Source organism: Lycorma delicatula, chromosome 3 (assembly GCF_047948215.1).
Source record: "Lycorma delicatula isolate Av1 chromosome 3, ASM4794821v1, whole genome shotgun sequence".
In the NCBI taxonomy this organism is placed as follows: domain Eukaryota; kingdom Metazoa; phylum Arthropoda; class Insecta; order Hemiptera; family Fulgoridae; genus Lycorma; species Lycorma delicatula.
The window spans coordinates 228,455-245,218 of record NC_134457.1 but is presented as its reverse complement, the minus strand read 5'-3'; the positions used below and the strand labels follow the sequence as shown (position 1 = coordinate 245,218).

At 36.4% G+C, this 16,764-nt stretch overlaps 1 long non-coding RNA gene across 6 annotated transcripts in view; it reads right to left on the bottom strand.

Moving 5' to 3' along the window:
- Positions 1-16,764, bottom strand: part of LOC142321331 (uncharacterized) — a 178,159-nt gene that overhangs the window by 105,874 nt on the left and 55,521 nt on the right. For all 6 annotated transcript variants that reach the window (XR_012755596.1, XR_012755594.1, XR_012755595.1 and 3 more), the window contains exon 4: positions 4,604-4,758. This is a non-coding gene — a long non-coding RNA (uncharacterized LOC142321331). The remainder of the gene's footprint in view (positions 1-4,603; positions 4,759-16,764) is intronic.

Here is a 16,764-nt window from a genome sequence, read left to right as displayed (position 1 = left end):
TTACTCGATTTATGCACCGGCAAAGTCTTAAAACTACAAAAAATAGTAATGAGTTTTTTTTTGGGTTCAGTTTAAAAAAATTAGGGTTCAAATACAGAGATAGAAGAACGATTGCTAACATGTACAGGAACCAAACAGCAACAGTAATAATCGAAGAATATAAGAAAGGGAGTCCGACAAGGATGTTCCCTATCTCCGTTACTTTTTAATCTTTACATGGAACTAGCAGTTAATGATGTTAAAGAACAATTTAGATTCGGAGTAACAGTACAAGGTGAAAAGATAAAGATGCTACGATTTGCTGATGATATAGTAATTCTAGCCGAGAGTAAAAAGGATTTAGAAGAAACAATGAACGGCATAGATGAAGTCCTGCGCAAGAACTATCGCATGAAAATAAACAAGAACAAAACAAAAGTAATGAAATGTAGTAGAAATAACAAAGATGGACCGCTGAATGTGAAAATAGGAGGAGAAAGATTATGGAGGTAGAAGAATTTTGTTATTTGGGAAGTAGAATTACTAAAGATGGACGAAGCAGGAGCGATATAAAATGCCAAATAGCACAAGCGAAACGAGCCTTCAGTCAGAAATATAATTTGTTTATATCAAAAATTAATTTAAAAGTCAGGAAAAAATTTTTGAAAGTATATGTTTGGAGTGTCGCTTTATATGGAAGTGAAACTTGGACGATCGGAGTATCTGAGAAGAAGAGATTAGAAGCTTTTGAAATGCGGTGCTATAGGAGAATGTTAAAAATCAGATGGGTGGATAAAGTGACAAATGAAGAGGTATTGCGGCAAATAGATGAAGAAAGAAGCGTTTGGAAAAATATAGTTAAAAGACGAGACAGACTTATAGGCCACATACAAGGGCATCCTGGAATAGTCGCTTTAATATTGGAAGGACAGGTAGAAGGGAAAAATTGTGTAGGCAGGCCACGTTTGGAATATGTAAAACAGATTGTTACGGATGTAGGATGTAGAGGGTATACTGAAATGAAACGACTAGCACTAGATAGGGAATCTTGGAGAGCTGCATCAAACCAGTCAAATGACTGAAGACAAAAAAAAAAATTATATAACACAGAGTTTTTCTGCTATGTTTCGAGCTGTTTTGTTTAAATAAATAAAAATAAAATTTCCTAAATTTTTTTTTTTTTATGTTCAGTTGATGTTTACTACGTTGATTTTCTCAGAATTTAATTCTTTACACATTTTTTTAATGGAAATTTAAAATATACGTCCAATTAAATAACGTTTTTGATGCCAATTTTTTCGTGTTTTTTGTTTTGTTTTTTTTATAGCTAGCTATTTTCTAAAATATTATTATAGATGCAGTTGTAGAACCGAATTTATTCAATTATTTGGGGGAAAATTAATTATTCATCCATAACATAAGATATGTTAATGGAGCCAACATATATTATGTTGGCTCCATTTTACCTAGATTTTCGTAAGGTATGCTCGAAAACTTAAAGTTTCCAGATTTAAGTATATGAAATTTTTTGTTTATTTTTCGCTTTTAGAACGTGTCCTGAAATGCTTTCCGTTCCTTTATGAGTCAACTTCTGTATACGATCCTGTAAAAGGTGAAGATTTTCGTAAATAAAATTTTTTTTGTAAAGTTTATCCGGACCGATTTTAATATCTTCTTTTTGTTCGAAAACTTTTCTCGAGTGTAATTTTTCTGGTAAACCGGAAAAGAATTCATCTAATTCCTTAAGTTTTGAAATTATAAATTTTTCCCCCTGTTACTCGATGTCTTGTCTCTAAAATACTACAGAAGTTTTACTACAGTACCGGTTCGACGTGGAATGGAACAGCTATTAAGCTCTAATTTTTTTGTTTTCTTTATTTCAAATACGCATTTGATTTTGTTTGTAGAAATTTTTAGATTCGAGCGTGATTCTAGTTTCGGTTTAAAATTATAATATTGCCGCATTTCAATCCGTTTTGATTTAATAGAATTCAAATCCGATTTATTTAACTAAAACATAAAAAATCCCTTTCGGCACGCCGGAAGGCGGAGGTAGATTTTGCCGGTGCTAAGTAAGAGATAACAAAATTTCCAACATAAAGTTAAGAAAAACTTCAAATTTATTCAATACGACAGTGGTTGCATGTGAAACATATTTCCACATGTTCAGCATACGACAAGCCCCGTCTTCCATACAAATAGGATACTTACATGTACATCATTTTTCAACATAGTCCCCTTGCATTTCAACGCACTTGGTCCATCGTTGCACAAGCTTCCTGATGCCCTCATAAAAGAAGGTTTTCGGTCGAGCTGCGAGCCAGGAATGCACCGCTTCTTTCACTGTTTCGTCCGAGGTAAATCGACGGTTCGTTAATGTTTCTTTGAATGGACCAAACAAGTGGTAGTCAGAAGGGCAACATCAGGACTATACGGAAGATGATCCAGTACTTCAAAGTCGAGTTTCTGGAGCGTTTCAGCAGTGTGGGCAGCAGTATGTCAACGGGCATTGTCGTGCAACAACACAACACATTTCGACAGCAGTCCTCGACGTTTGCTTCAAATTATAGGCTTCAGCTTGGCAGTAAGCATCTCACTGTAACGCGCACTGTTTATTGTCGCGTCCCTTTCTTCATAATGTTCCAGTACTTGGCCTTGTAAGTCGCAAAAAAACGTAAGCATCAATTTTCTTTCGGTTGAGCCTTGAGCTTTCTTTTACAGGGCGAATTTGGATGTTTCCATTCCATACTCTGCCGTTTACTCTCCGGGTCGTAATGATGGATCCGTGTTTCGTCACCGGTGATGATTCTGTCTAAGAAGGTGTCCCGTTCGTTACCGTAGCGATCCAAATGTTTTTGGCAGATGTCAAAGCGCGCTTCTTTATGCGACTGTGTGAGTCGTTTTGGGACCCGTCTTGCACAGACTTTATGAAACGCAAGTCTGTTGTGGATGATTTCGTAGGCAGAACCGTGACTAATTTGCAGACGATGTGCAGCTTCATCGACAGTTACTCGTCTGTCTAAGAAAACCACGTCACGTGCACGCTCAATGTTTTTCTCATTGTGACGGTAAACGGACGTCCGGCTCCTTCGTCGTGCGTAACACTTGTGCGACCGTTTTTGAATTTTTCAATCCGTTCGTAGACACTCCGTTGCGACAACACACTGTTCCCGTACTGGACCGAACGTCTACGATGAATTTCGGTCCCTGATAGACCTTCCGACCACAAAAAACGGATCGCTGAACGTCGCTCTTCTTTGATGCACAGAAAGCGGAGCGGCCACGGTTAACAGCAGGGCAGAGATAATGAAACTAACCTAGCGGCATCAAACCTGCACAGACATAACAACATTAAACCACGCATGGGTCATCTACGCAACACGACATTACTACCGACATAAACAAAAATATAACTAAATTGCGGATAATAATTGACTTACCCTCGTATATATTGAGTAAACTAAACATCCCATTCCTAGCATTTCTAAATTCATGATCAAATGATCACACCAGGGCTATTTTCCACCAAGATGTTCCCTCTACTGCCTTGTAACTAGATGCTTTATAAATCGATTTAAACAAACGACTAATAGATAAAATACCCATAAGTTCATCCTTGACTTTAGTGTCATTACTATTTCTCCATTGTAATTTAGGTTATAATGGAAGAACATCCCTTATTTCATTTCAATCCCCGCACTATAAATCTAACATGATTGGCCTACAGTCAGAAGTATGTTTGGAAAGAACCGTATCCGTAAATACGCTTAGTACCTCAGCAGATGCATGAACAAAATTTATCACTGATGAACCCTGGTTCTCAGGGTAAGTGAATTCACGATTCCTATCTCCCTGAGTCCTCTCATAGAGTAAATACAGATTAAAATATTCAAGTATCTATCTTTATTATTTTTCTCCCTTTTCTATTTAACTCTACATTTTTTTAACACCTCCTCTTATTAAATAGATCCTCCAGAAAATTCAGGGAATACTTTACAAAAAATAGGTGTAAAATATTCCCTAATAACCTTACACACATAACTCAAAAAACTAACAGAAAGGGCACAAGAGAATTGATTACTTATATATTAATAATATTTGAAAAAGAATTGTAACGAAACAGAGTGGGAAAAGGAAAAAGTATGTACGTAAAATTAACGAAAACAAAAATATAATAAAATCAACAAAAAAATAAATTTACAAACAAAAATTCTAAGATTTCAAAGTCAATGCCAACTATAATCTGATCAAGAGACTGAGAATAATAAGAATTTTAACCTTATCTGTTTTTTTTTACATGTTGAACACTTTCTTACTAGACAGTTGTAATTAACTGAACTAGTGTTTGTAATCTATTAACTGTTCAAGGCCATTATATCCGTCGATTTATTTTCTAAGTTTATCTATTAAATCGGTTTTAATATATGGTATCAAATTAGTTTCAAAGCGAAAGGAAAAAATACTTAATGGTTTTTTCTATCGCATAACATAAAATGTACATCAGTACTTCATCTTTTAAATTATGTATAATTCCGCTTCAGACACCGCTTTTTTCCACTTCAATTTTAAATAAAATCACAGAGACAAAAAACTTCATTCAAATTAAATCAGTATTGCCAGTTACCTTTAATAAGAAATTCAAATCTAATACATATACACCGGCCGGCTCCATTTTCAATGATTTTTGTGTACAATTAAGAACATTTCGATGGCACGTTTAAACCATGATGATTTACTTTCCCATGGGTTTGAAGCTATTGCATTCCATAGGTTTTCACTCTAGAACAAACAAAAAAATAAGTATATTTACACTCGCTAAATCTCATACACATATTAATACTAATTTAAAATATCTTTCATTTCTATTTAGCATCTGGAACCAGCTTAATGTATTACTTCAGAAGATGATATTTATGAATGTAAATAAAATGTCTGGTACAATCTCAGGTCCACCGTTCCTGAAGTGCATGGTTAATTGAAACCCAGCCACCAAAGAACACCGGTATCCACGATCTAGTATTCAAATCCGTATAAAAATAAATGCCTTTACTAGGTTTTGAACCTTAGAACTCGTGATTTTCAAAATCGGTTGATTTGCGATGAAATTAAGATATCCAGAATTATCTTATCGTGCTTACTATGTATTGTCCCATCATACAAATTATTCCGTAACAGTCAACTGTCGTTAAAAATGCAATCGCATATTTTCCTTTGCCAGAAATTTAATTATTCTGAAAGGAATTCATTTTGATATTTAAATATATAAATTAATTCACAAAAATAAATTTTACATAAATTACTTTTCAGAATTAATAAATATTATAAGTGTGAAATTACTTTTTTACCGATAAAAGAAAATTTATAAAATGTTAATACCGGAAAATATTCTATATTTTTGGTATAGAATACCCCAACTCCTGCCAATCACCTACATGGGCAGAGCAACGTAAACATTTTAAATGAAAAGGGTTAAAAGTGTGATATATCGCTTTAAAGGGTACAAAAACAAAAATATTGATATAGAAATCTTCCAGTAACAAAACCATCCAAATCAAACTGGGGGCCATTTAATGGTTTTTTCACTTAGTTTCAAGATTTTTTTCAGCACCTCTTTCCTAAGAAGGAAACACAAAAGAAAGATGAAATTAAAAATACTCGTAAATCAAATTCATCTATTTTTTAGTGTGAAAATTACATAGGGCTTACTGTAGAACACTTTTGAAAATACGTAATAACTAATATTAAAAATCTGTAATTTTTTTTTTGTTCTGCTCCCCTTGGCCGGCCTCTAATTGCTAAGGCCAGGGACATCAGGTTCGGCTATGTTGTTCCCGGGCCCTGCCCCAGCAGGCAGATCTCGGTCGTTATGTTTTTTCTTTTCTTAAATTAACTCCTCCCACTTCTTGTAATTCAATTCACTTTCTTCGTTCGTATAACTCAACCACGAATCTCTCTATTGTCAGCCATTCCTCTTTACCTTTCTACATATAATTTGTACTACTTTCCAAGGTTATCGCTTTTATTTTATATTTGGCTATTAGATTCTCCTAATGTACACATTCAAAAAAGGTGCGAAAGGGAGTGTCCTCTTGACCGCAGTGCACACAATTTGGGAGCTCCCTTCTTTTAAACCCGTGTAAGTATATTCCTCTCCGTGACCGGAGAGGAATTGGGACAGGTAGTACCTTACGTCCCCGTGTTTCCTCTCCAGCAATCTCATGAATAAGTTTCTTTGTCCATCCCTCAGTTGTAGTGAGGTTCCGCTTCTCTTGTTATTCTTGTAACAAGAGATTAGTGGCATCTGTAATTTTAGTTAGGGTTGTCATAATTAATTTTTTTTTCTGTTTAGCCTCCAGAACCGACGAAAGGTATTACTTCAGAGGATGATATGTATGAATGTGAATGAAGTGTAGTCTTGTACAGTCTCAGGTTGACCACTCCTGAGAACTGTGGTTAATTGAAACCGAACCACCAAAAAACACCGGTATCCATGATCTAGTATTCAAACCCGCATAAAAGCAAATGTCTTTATTAGGATTTGAACCTTAGAATTCTCAACTTAGAAATCAGCTGATTTCATGGCGAGTTAACCACTAGACCAGCCCGGTGAGCAGGGTTGTCATAACGTGAAATTTTTATATCAAAATTGTATTTTTATTCAATACTCTCTATTGTGTCTCAATTCTACTGTTTCTATTGAGAGAATAAGGGATTGCCCTCCCTTGAATACTTCTACTGTGATGATCTCATATTGAAAAAAGAGATCAATTTTAAGTCATTATTGTAGTTATTAAGTATATTTAAAACGGTCATATGTTCGTTATTTATAGTCGGATTGTATATAACCAACATATCATTCGCATATCTAATCCGCAACAATATTTGATGCTTGTTCAAAATATTAACATGTTTTCAAAATGTTGTAAGAAAATTTCGTTTGTGAAGAAATATTCTATTGCGGTGGGCGAAACGCAACCAAATAATAACGGTAGAGAATGTACAGGCCTGAGATTAGTAAAGTTCTGAAGAACTAGTAATGGAGAACGATTGTGAAGAACGTCACGGTAATCGCTTCTTTCTGTATACTTTTACCGAGTGAAATTATTTAAAAAAAATGCTTTATAGAGAACTACAACGCATGTACATACACAAACTTATATTTTAACTCGCGTACTCTCGCGCGTATACACGAACGCAAGCGTAACTTAACCAGAAAAACCTCCCATCTCTCTCGCAAATGAAGAAAAACGACATCCAGATGACAAGGGACTTTAACGCTTCGTCCAACAATTAACGAAAAACGTTTTGAAGGAAAAGGGGAATTCCAAGATGGCGGTGACGCGCGGCTAAGGTATCGGAGGGAAGAGACAAAAATAGTAGGCGGGCAGAGGAAAGGTAATAGGTCTAATAGTGGAGAGGCGGGGCCAACGTCAGGTGATCGCCGAATGCTGCAACGGTTTCTCACGTATGAGCCTATTTTCTCCCTTAAAATCAATTTCTACGAATAACGTATTTAACAATTTGCAGATCTTTTCCGTTTTTCTTCTTTTTTTTTAAGGACGTCTATTAGATCATATTTGGACGATAATCTTTTTTTTTATTACTGCGGTCGGTTTGTAAATTCTTGGTTTTTAAAGTTTTAAATATTTAGACGTCTTTTGTAAACATTTTCCCCTTAGACGATCGTAAGAACTGAATGTCTTAAATTGTAAAGATCGAGGATATTTTCATCTAATACGTTTTACATGCGATAGCTTAAAACAATTCCAAACGATTAGCCGATTTTAATGTCACGTTAAGAAATATACAGTAGGACCCCGGTAATTCTTTACCTATGCAACTGACGGGGTGATTAATTAAGGAAAATTACGAATTATCGAATAGCGTAACAAAAGTCGAATTACATAAAAATTAACGCAGTATTGCTTAATCGTTATCAATCCCCACCGTTAATAAACGTGTCATAAAAAGACTGCAAACCGACGAGATTTAACTACAGTATTCTACTAAACATTTAGTATTTTATTATACAGCAACATGCAGTATACTTACGTAAGTAACGCAAACATTAACATAATTTTTAATCAAAATTTAGTATATACTGTACTATAGTTAAAAAAAATCACTAAAAATACTCCACTATAATACGTAAGCCAAAGACTAAGACACAGTAACTACAGAAAATTGTAGACCTACATTTTGTTATTAAGCACTTCTATCTATAAAACCTAAAAGGTATTGTATTTAAATTTACGTTTACATATTTACCCTTCATTTTACTTTCTAAAAAGATCTGTTATTTTTCTTTGTACTTTAAGGTTCTTTTGTTTTTCTAATGCGAATTGACGAACTTGTCGCATAGTAATTAACTTCACCACCTGTGCTTCTTTTTGATAGAAATACCATTCGATGCATTTTGTCAGCACCTCTACGACTTCTTTGCACCTCAATTTACTCGCTGGATTATCATCAAATTCTTCATCTTCGGCATTTTCTTTAAATTTTCTTTATTTTTAATATCATTAACGATTTCTTCATCGTTAAATATTTCCTAGCCTAAATCTATGTCGTCTAATTTTACCCGTTCTTCTGTCTCCTCATTTGTAACATCATTTAAACCGAGAATCCTGTAATAAGTTTCTTTCGATTTAAAATTTTCGTCTGAATTTTCTTCTTCAAGTTCTGATAAACTGGTCAGGACACAGTTTATTCCAGCTCAAGGAACTCAAAAAAAATCTCAAACGTTTGTCAATTCTAAACTCTTATAACTTTTTTGCTAGATTTTTTTACACGTTGCTAGACATTTTTCCTAAGTACAGTATACAGTAATAGGTACGTCACTAGTACAAGCAACTGACTCGCACGACGCAAAGTTCACTACTGTAATGAATTTCAGAAACCGAAAGGAATTTATGAGATACAATATTTTTGATACAGTACTATGCCGTTTAAGAAATATGTAAGTACTGATTAGATAATAACGCCCAAATGAAAATTATTATATGAATGAAAGATATGTAAAGTAATTTTATCAGTTCTTTTCTCACGTAATTACTGTAATTAACACATAACATACAGTAGGCTCATATCAAAACATCGGTTGCAATTAAGGGTGAAATTTTTTTTATGATGTTAGCCTAAACAGATACGTGTTATAAATTTAATTTACTTTTGTATATCAGTATTGTACTTATTAAAGTGACGAGATATTGAATGAGACGAATTAACGGGTAACGAATTATCGGGGTTCTACTGTATTAACAAATGAAAAGTTTATAAAATTTGGCTGCAAAGACGAATGGCATAGATTACAACCGTATGAATATATTAAATTTTTCCTTATAAATCCGCTAATAGCAAAATAATTCGCTATGATATACTTTTATAAAAGGGGCCATAACGTTTGGAAAAAATCAGAAATAATGTATTCCCGACTTTTTAACCGTGTAAAGTGCTGTCAATTTTTAATAAGTTTATACTTTTAACGACTATATTATTATATTTATGTAGTATTTGGATTTTACCGAACGAATGTTACGATAGAAAAATCCGGAAAAAATTTAAACGAATAAAATCTTTGATCCAAAATCCATTTTAATCTACTTTTGTTCTTCCAAAAGCAGATACCGTGCTCATAAAAAGAAATCATAACAATTGTAAACAGATTTAATTTTAATTACACGGGCTATAATCGGTTAAAACAAATTGCTCACTTGTCAACGATAAAAAAAGCGCGTAAAACTATTCTATTTAACTATTACGTCAAAAACTGCATGGATTTAAACTAAAAAAATTTTTACAAATTCAGACATTATGCTTTAACTTCAACGATAAGTACAGTTGTATATCGCTGAACGAGATTGATTTGTTTGTTGCCTTTAATCGTACTCCTAGAATATCACCTGTAAAATAACATTTATTCTCAGTTTACGTTCTACTTCATCCTAATTACACCAGAAATCTGAATAATTTAAACGCTAAACGCATCAGAAATGTTTTACTGCTGATTCTCTGACACAGACTGGATAGCTGCAGGCAGCGGACGGTTAAGAATCTAGTTGAAGGTGAACTGGCTAGGGAATACATGTTATATGCTATAAGGATATAAAAATAAAAACCATTAATGTTTACGAAATTCATTTTGAAAGTAACGGTTTGAAAATCGGAAACAGATATGCTCATTTTGAATAAGACAATGGAATTTTTGTAGCCGATACATGATTTTAAAACGAGCGCGAATCATATGAGTTCCCTCTTAAGAAAGATCCCGGTTAACACATATACAGATGGATTTAATCTCAGGAATAGTCGATCTGAGACTGTACAAGACTATACTTCATTTACATTCATACGTATCATCCTCTGAAGTAATACCTTACGGTGGTTCCGGAGGCTAAACAGAAAAAGAGAGCTGCGCTACTCACATCCATCAATGTCTTTAACGACACTGTCTACAATCAGTTATCCGATAAAAATGAATGAATGAATTACTTATTTTTAATTTAACAATTACAAATAAATACCGGGTGATTCAAAAAGGTCTTCACAACTCTCAAAGCGTATAAAAATTTAGAGATTCGGTTGAAGTCTTATTTGATAAAAAAACACATCAAATTTATCACCCGAGATTCTCTTTTGTTCGGACGGCTTCCATTTGTAATGCGACATACATCTTGCCCGAAGTCGATTTTATTTCAGACTGTAGCCAGCAAATCCGGGCATTACCTCTGCAAACTTAGCTCGACAAGATCAGCAAGCAAAGGTAGTATAAAAAACACAATCTTTAATGAAACTCTCCAAGAAAGGATGTAGCGAAGTTAAATCTGGGTCATTCAATTGGAGGATCGATCCATCGACCTGCGAATTAAATATCGATAAAATCTCGGACTTCTAGGCGATAGTAAGGTGGTGTCCCATCTCGCTGATAGTAATGGCGTCTATCATCTGAATGAGGAATTAAGAAATTTTGAAGCGTGTCTAGATAAACGATACCATTTACAGTCGCCTCCTGGAAGAATAACGGGCAGTTTTGTTTGGAAGGAGAACAACAAAGATTTGTTGCCACGAGTAAATTGTATGCCTACTAGGAGGCTCTCAACCGTATTTTATACGAAAATTATGTTGAACTGCAAATCGTGAAAAAAAGAAAAACATAGCGAGCACGTTCCGCACCAGTAAATGTATTCGTTTTTAACTGGTTGGTGACAGCGCTGGTGGCCGAATTCTGTACTAATGGACTACGGGAGTCAAAACTTGATGTTCTGTTATTTAATGTGTTCTCAGAAGAATCTGTAAGTTATCTTAATACATTTTTTATGCTTTTAAAACTGTGAAGTCCTAACTAAAATTGTAGTTAAACTACAAACGAGTGAGTAAGGCGGTATCCGTTTTCGTTTTTTATTAGTAGTCATCTAATATCATTAAATATATTTTATATTAAAGCGCAAAATTTAATTTGAATGCTTCCTTATAAGGATATTATACAGTGGGATTTTAATTTTAAAAATTTAATCGGACAAAAGAGGTAGAGATTTTCTTTTTAATTTTTGTTTAAGTATTTCAATAAAATTAATATTTCTACTGTAAATTATGGACATCCCTCGGTAGAAGAAAGCAAACTGGATCGGAATTTTTTTGACGTTAAACGTCTTTAAAATCACACCGAAACATTCGGGTACCAGAACAGAAATTTTTAGCGTAACGAAAAGGTCTGTATCGCCCTTCCTTAATAACTGTCTAACTATTAGTCTCAGAGACGTAAATGCGGTGTCATTTTATAAATTATACGGTCAGCTCCCCGATACGACTGAGTTTACGTCACTGATGAGCGTGTTGGGGAGGAGGAAGCACAACGAAGATGGGCCAAAATTGGCGGTCTCGCTCATTTCCATTTAGCGTAGCTCACGACTTAGACGTGATAGCGCGGTGATCCGCGTGTTTGTGTTTAACGTTTGTCGAGATAAATCGATTTAAGTAATAATAAGTGTATTTTGGATAATATTTACGTGGAAAAAATTAAAGTAAACGTGTAAAAAAGTATAAAAATTCAATTTGTCAGCCTCAGCCCGCGTAAAAGACAGCCGGAAATATAAATTACGCATGTCGTTGGAAAAAAGAGGTTATAAGCCACGCATAGGTACCTCGATGTCCGGTGCCGAGCGAGTGATACTGTATCGGGAGCGTCGCAAGGTTGGCACGGCGCGCTCACTGAACGACGCCGACGGCGCGAGCACCTCTACCGCTGCTTATTATGACTTCTCTTACTTTTCATACCACAGAGCGATGTTGAACATAATTGTCGTCGAATATTAGTCGAAATAAATATCATGCACTATTTAGTGTTTGTTTTATGTTAAAATTAGATTTAGTACGCAGTCAATGTCTAGTTTTTATTTTGATCCGATACACTAAAAGCGACTCGCTGACATAAAGACTGACCGATTTATCTGCAACGTTGGCCAAACGAAGGAACTAAAATTTTTCATCGGAAACTTAGTTTTGCTAAAAAAAAAAAAAAAAAAAATACGATGGTGGCTCTCCTATTTAACTCTATAGATAAGTCGGTCGGTGGAACTTCTTTCAAGGTCTGTAACGTTTCATTTTAAACGAATGGCCGTGCGCCCGAACACAGCCTCACCCGATTTTTTGGGGTTTAAGAGCTTTTTTGAACATAATGGTACCACCGCGAAAACCAGCTGCGTCGATTGGAAAAATATTTATTTCAATCGGATTAATAGGAAAAACGTTACGTCCAAAAAAAACGTAAAAAAAATACACATCGAATACATAACCTCCTAACCGCCGACCAGGAAACTCTACTTGCTTAATGAGGCGAACAACCTCCGACTTTCTCTTCCGAACCGGGGGAAAGTTACATCGACGTCACCTTGGTGATGGGCGAATAGTCGGACTGTCTGGCCCGAGGCTAGTGTGAGTGATCATAGATTTAAAACCTATGAGATCGCTTACGGTGGTGGTCCAGAGCTTCAGATTTGGGTGGCTATAACCTAAGGAGCCTGGATCAGCACAGGCTGCGGCGCGAGTGTGCGGCTGCCTTACAGGGGTTAAAATGGCGCATGGAGCACAGAGAGGAGATGGCATTGATGGCTGAACAACTCAGCCGGGCCATCAAGACTGGCTGCGATAGAATCGTACGGCGTCCTCGGCCAATGGACGGACCCTTAGGTAGTGGCCAGACCGCTGATCGGAGAGTGCCTGGAGTCGTCATGACCACTGCTTCTGGAAAGTCGTCTGTTAAGAGCAGGCGGAAACCCGGGAAAAAGTGGTGGTCCTTTGACCTTAGAGTGCTGCGCGCAAGAGCTACGTCCGCTAGGAGAAGATACCAACGTCGTCCGCTAACGGGGATTATCGTTGATGACGTGGGCGCTGACGGTCTGCGGATCAACCGGCGCACTCGTAATGAGGACGTTCATGTCGTCAAGAAAACCAAACTCAAGTTTTGGCAAAACTCCATGCGTGAGTTGCAGCGCAATCCCTGGCAGCTCGCGAAGTCATGTTACCGGCCAAAGCCATTGTACGTACTGTCCAGTGTTCGATGCGAGTTTGGTGGTCGTGAACACACTTAAACATCTGTGGTGACTTACCAGGCGTTCCTGGATACTATGTTTCCAGATGCTCCAGAGGGTGAAGCAGAAATCGGCGTCAGGGCGGGTGAGACACCATTCTCTGACGTACGGGCTGTGGAACCCGTAGATACAGACGAGTGGTTTCTCGAATAGCGCTGAGAAAGGCATCGGGGATTGACCGACTTGACCCGGATATTTTCTATCATCTGCTGCCTGTCATAAGACAGCCGCTTGGCAGACTGTTCTCGGGATGCCTAAACCGGGGTTGCTTTCCACTCCTTGAAAGCTGGCTTTGGTGAGAGTGCTCTTATCAGGAGAGAATCCGAGTGAGGTCAGTAGTTATCGACCCATCAGCCTCATGCCGGTAATGGCAAGATGCTTGGAAGGCTGGTTGTGAAAAGGCTTTTGGAAAAGCATTGAATGAACTCATTTTTAAATCGAGGCCAGTATGGCTTCATGAAAGGGGTTGGCACCGAGGATTGCATCTAAATGCCTTGCCTTGAGGTGGAAAGCGCCGACTATAAATATGTTTTGACAATTTTTATTGAAATAGAGGCAGCATTTCCTTCCTTGTGTTGGAGTTCTGTCCTCTATGAGTTGGAACGACGCAATTTTCCTGTAGCCCTGCAGGCCGTAGTACGTGACAACTTGTCTGATCGCACGGCTCTGTTTAAGGATGCGCCCCTAGTTGTGGAAAACACCGTAACCAGGAAAGCCCGCAGGGCTCCGTTCTTGGTCCCTTGCTGTGAAACCTGGTATTTGACGGATTTTTTGGACTGACATTCACGGAAAGGGTCACGTTCCAGGCTTTCGCCGATGCCTGTCTCCTGTTTGTGGTAACTCACGAGCGCAGGCGGCTTTTTCAACCGCAGGGGGCTGGTTGGAAATTCAAAATTTAATGATTTGTGTGCCCAAGACGAAGTTTATGCTTCTCAAGGGTGCAGACAAATTATCATGCACTGGTAACCCCCGTATTAAGTATAAAGGCTGTGTAATCAGCCGAGTTCGAGTTCATAAGTACCTAGGTGTTTTTTTTTGATGTTAAGTTGCTGTTTAACAACCGCATTAGGCAAGTAATTGCGGACGCCGTCTCTGTGATGCAAAAGCTTAGAAGGATTGCTCCAAAGGATTACGGACTGTCGAACTGTCTTTTCTACATGGTGTCTTCGAAAGTATGACATCTTACGCGACGTCCGTTTAGGCGCATAGGTTGGAAAGAAATCGAACACTTTTCCAAATTTAAGGAGTGCCCAGTGCACAGCCTTAATTATATGCATTGGTGTTTTTAAAACAACCTTCTACGAGGCTACTACCGTATTGGGAAATGCTCTCCCAATCGATTTAGTGGTGAAGTTCGGGCGGCCATGTGAAAATTGCCGCAGGCAGGGAGGCCGAGGAATTTGGGATGCGGTTTTGAGCCGTTCTTTTTCTATTAGAGCCAAAGAGCATATTAACCACATACAGAAAGGCTACTTGGATAAATCGAATTACGCTAAACACATATTACAAAATACACACAACTATAACTCCGATAATTTTAATAAATATTAGATATTTCTAACGACTTCTATAAGTCCAGTATCCTCGAAAAATTCAATATATACTATTATAATAATAAATTAATCAATGAAAAGAACAGATTCGAGGACGAAATTTTATTTAAACAAATAATTATCAGGATGCCTAACTGTCTCCCTCCAACCACTAATATTCATAACCACTCCGACATTCGTACATAACAGACAGAAATAATGCCATCAGTGACTTGTATTAAGGAATCGTCTTACAAAATTTCATAAAATTCTGTTGATTCTCATCGAAGATATCGAACAAAATAATAGCTGACGAAACAAAAAAAAATATTTGCTAACTGTGCCTGAATAAAAACTGAAATACCTAACCAAAATGACATATATCATTCAGAACTCCATGGTAATCGCTACAACATAATGCAAAACCCAAACTTAGACCGAACATTATCATATAAATGGCTCACTATAGGACAACTATTTCCAGAGACCCAAGGATTTGCACTAGGCGTACAAGGAAAAGTCACGAAAAAAGAGTGTGTATATGAAGAAATTGACGAAGAAATTAAATACGTAAAAGGGGATGAAAATTTAATTATAATTGGATATTGAAATGCAAGCCTCAGAAAAGGCAAGGAAGGAAATATTGTGGGTGAATACAGGCTGGGTAAATGATATGAAAGAGGGGATTGACTTATTGAGTTTTGCATGATGTATAATTTAGTAATAGCCAACACCCAGTTTAAAAATCATAATAGAAGAGTATACGCATGGAAATAGCCAGGCGAAGTTGCAAGGTATCAGATAGATTATATCATGGTTAAGCAAAGATTTAGATATCAACTCCTCGACTGCAAAGCATATCCAGGAGGACACTGATAGTAACCATAATTTAGTGATAATGAAATTTAGATTGGGGTTTAAAGACCTGAAGAAATGGTGCCAGATGAGTCAGTGGAATTTAGAGAAGAGAAGGTGAAGAAGATTTTTGAAGTGGATCTTGCAAGAGGTGTGAGTAAAAAAGATAAGGTAGAAGAAAATTAGGAGGTTGTTAAAAAGGAAATTCTTAAATCAGCAGAAGCAAACATAGGCAGAAGAAAGAGAACTGGTAAAAAACCTTATATAAAAAAGGGTATATTGCAGCTGATGGATGAATGTAGAAAGTATAAGAATGCTAGTGATGAAGAAGATAAAAGTAACTATCTACAATTAAGAAAAACTATAAACAGAAAGTGCAAATTAGCAGAAGAAGAGTGGAATAAAGAATAATGTTCAGAAGTAGAAAGAGAAATGATCATTTGTAAAATAGACGGAGCATACAGGAAAGTTAAGCAGAATTTTTTGGTACATAAGTTAAAATCTAATGTGTTAAATGAACGTGGTACATCAATTTATAATACAAAAGAAAATGTCAATGGGAGGGTGGAATACATTGAAGATTTATATGGAGGAAATGAATTAGGAACTGGTATTATAGAAGAAGAATAAGAAGAGGTGAAAAAGGAGATACTACACTGAGATCTGAATTTAGTAGGGCATTAAAAGTTTTGAATGACAGAAAGGCTGCTTAGATAGACAGGATACCTGCAGAATTACTGCGCAATGCAGGTGAGGAAGCGATAGATAGATTATGTAAACAGGTCTGTAATATTTATGAAAAAGGGGAAGTT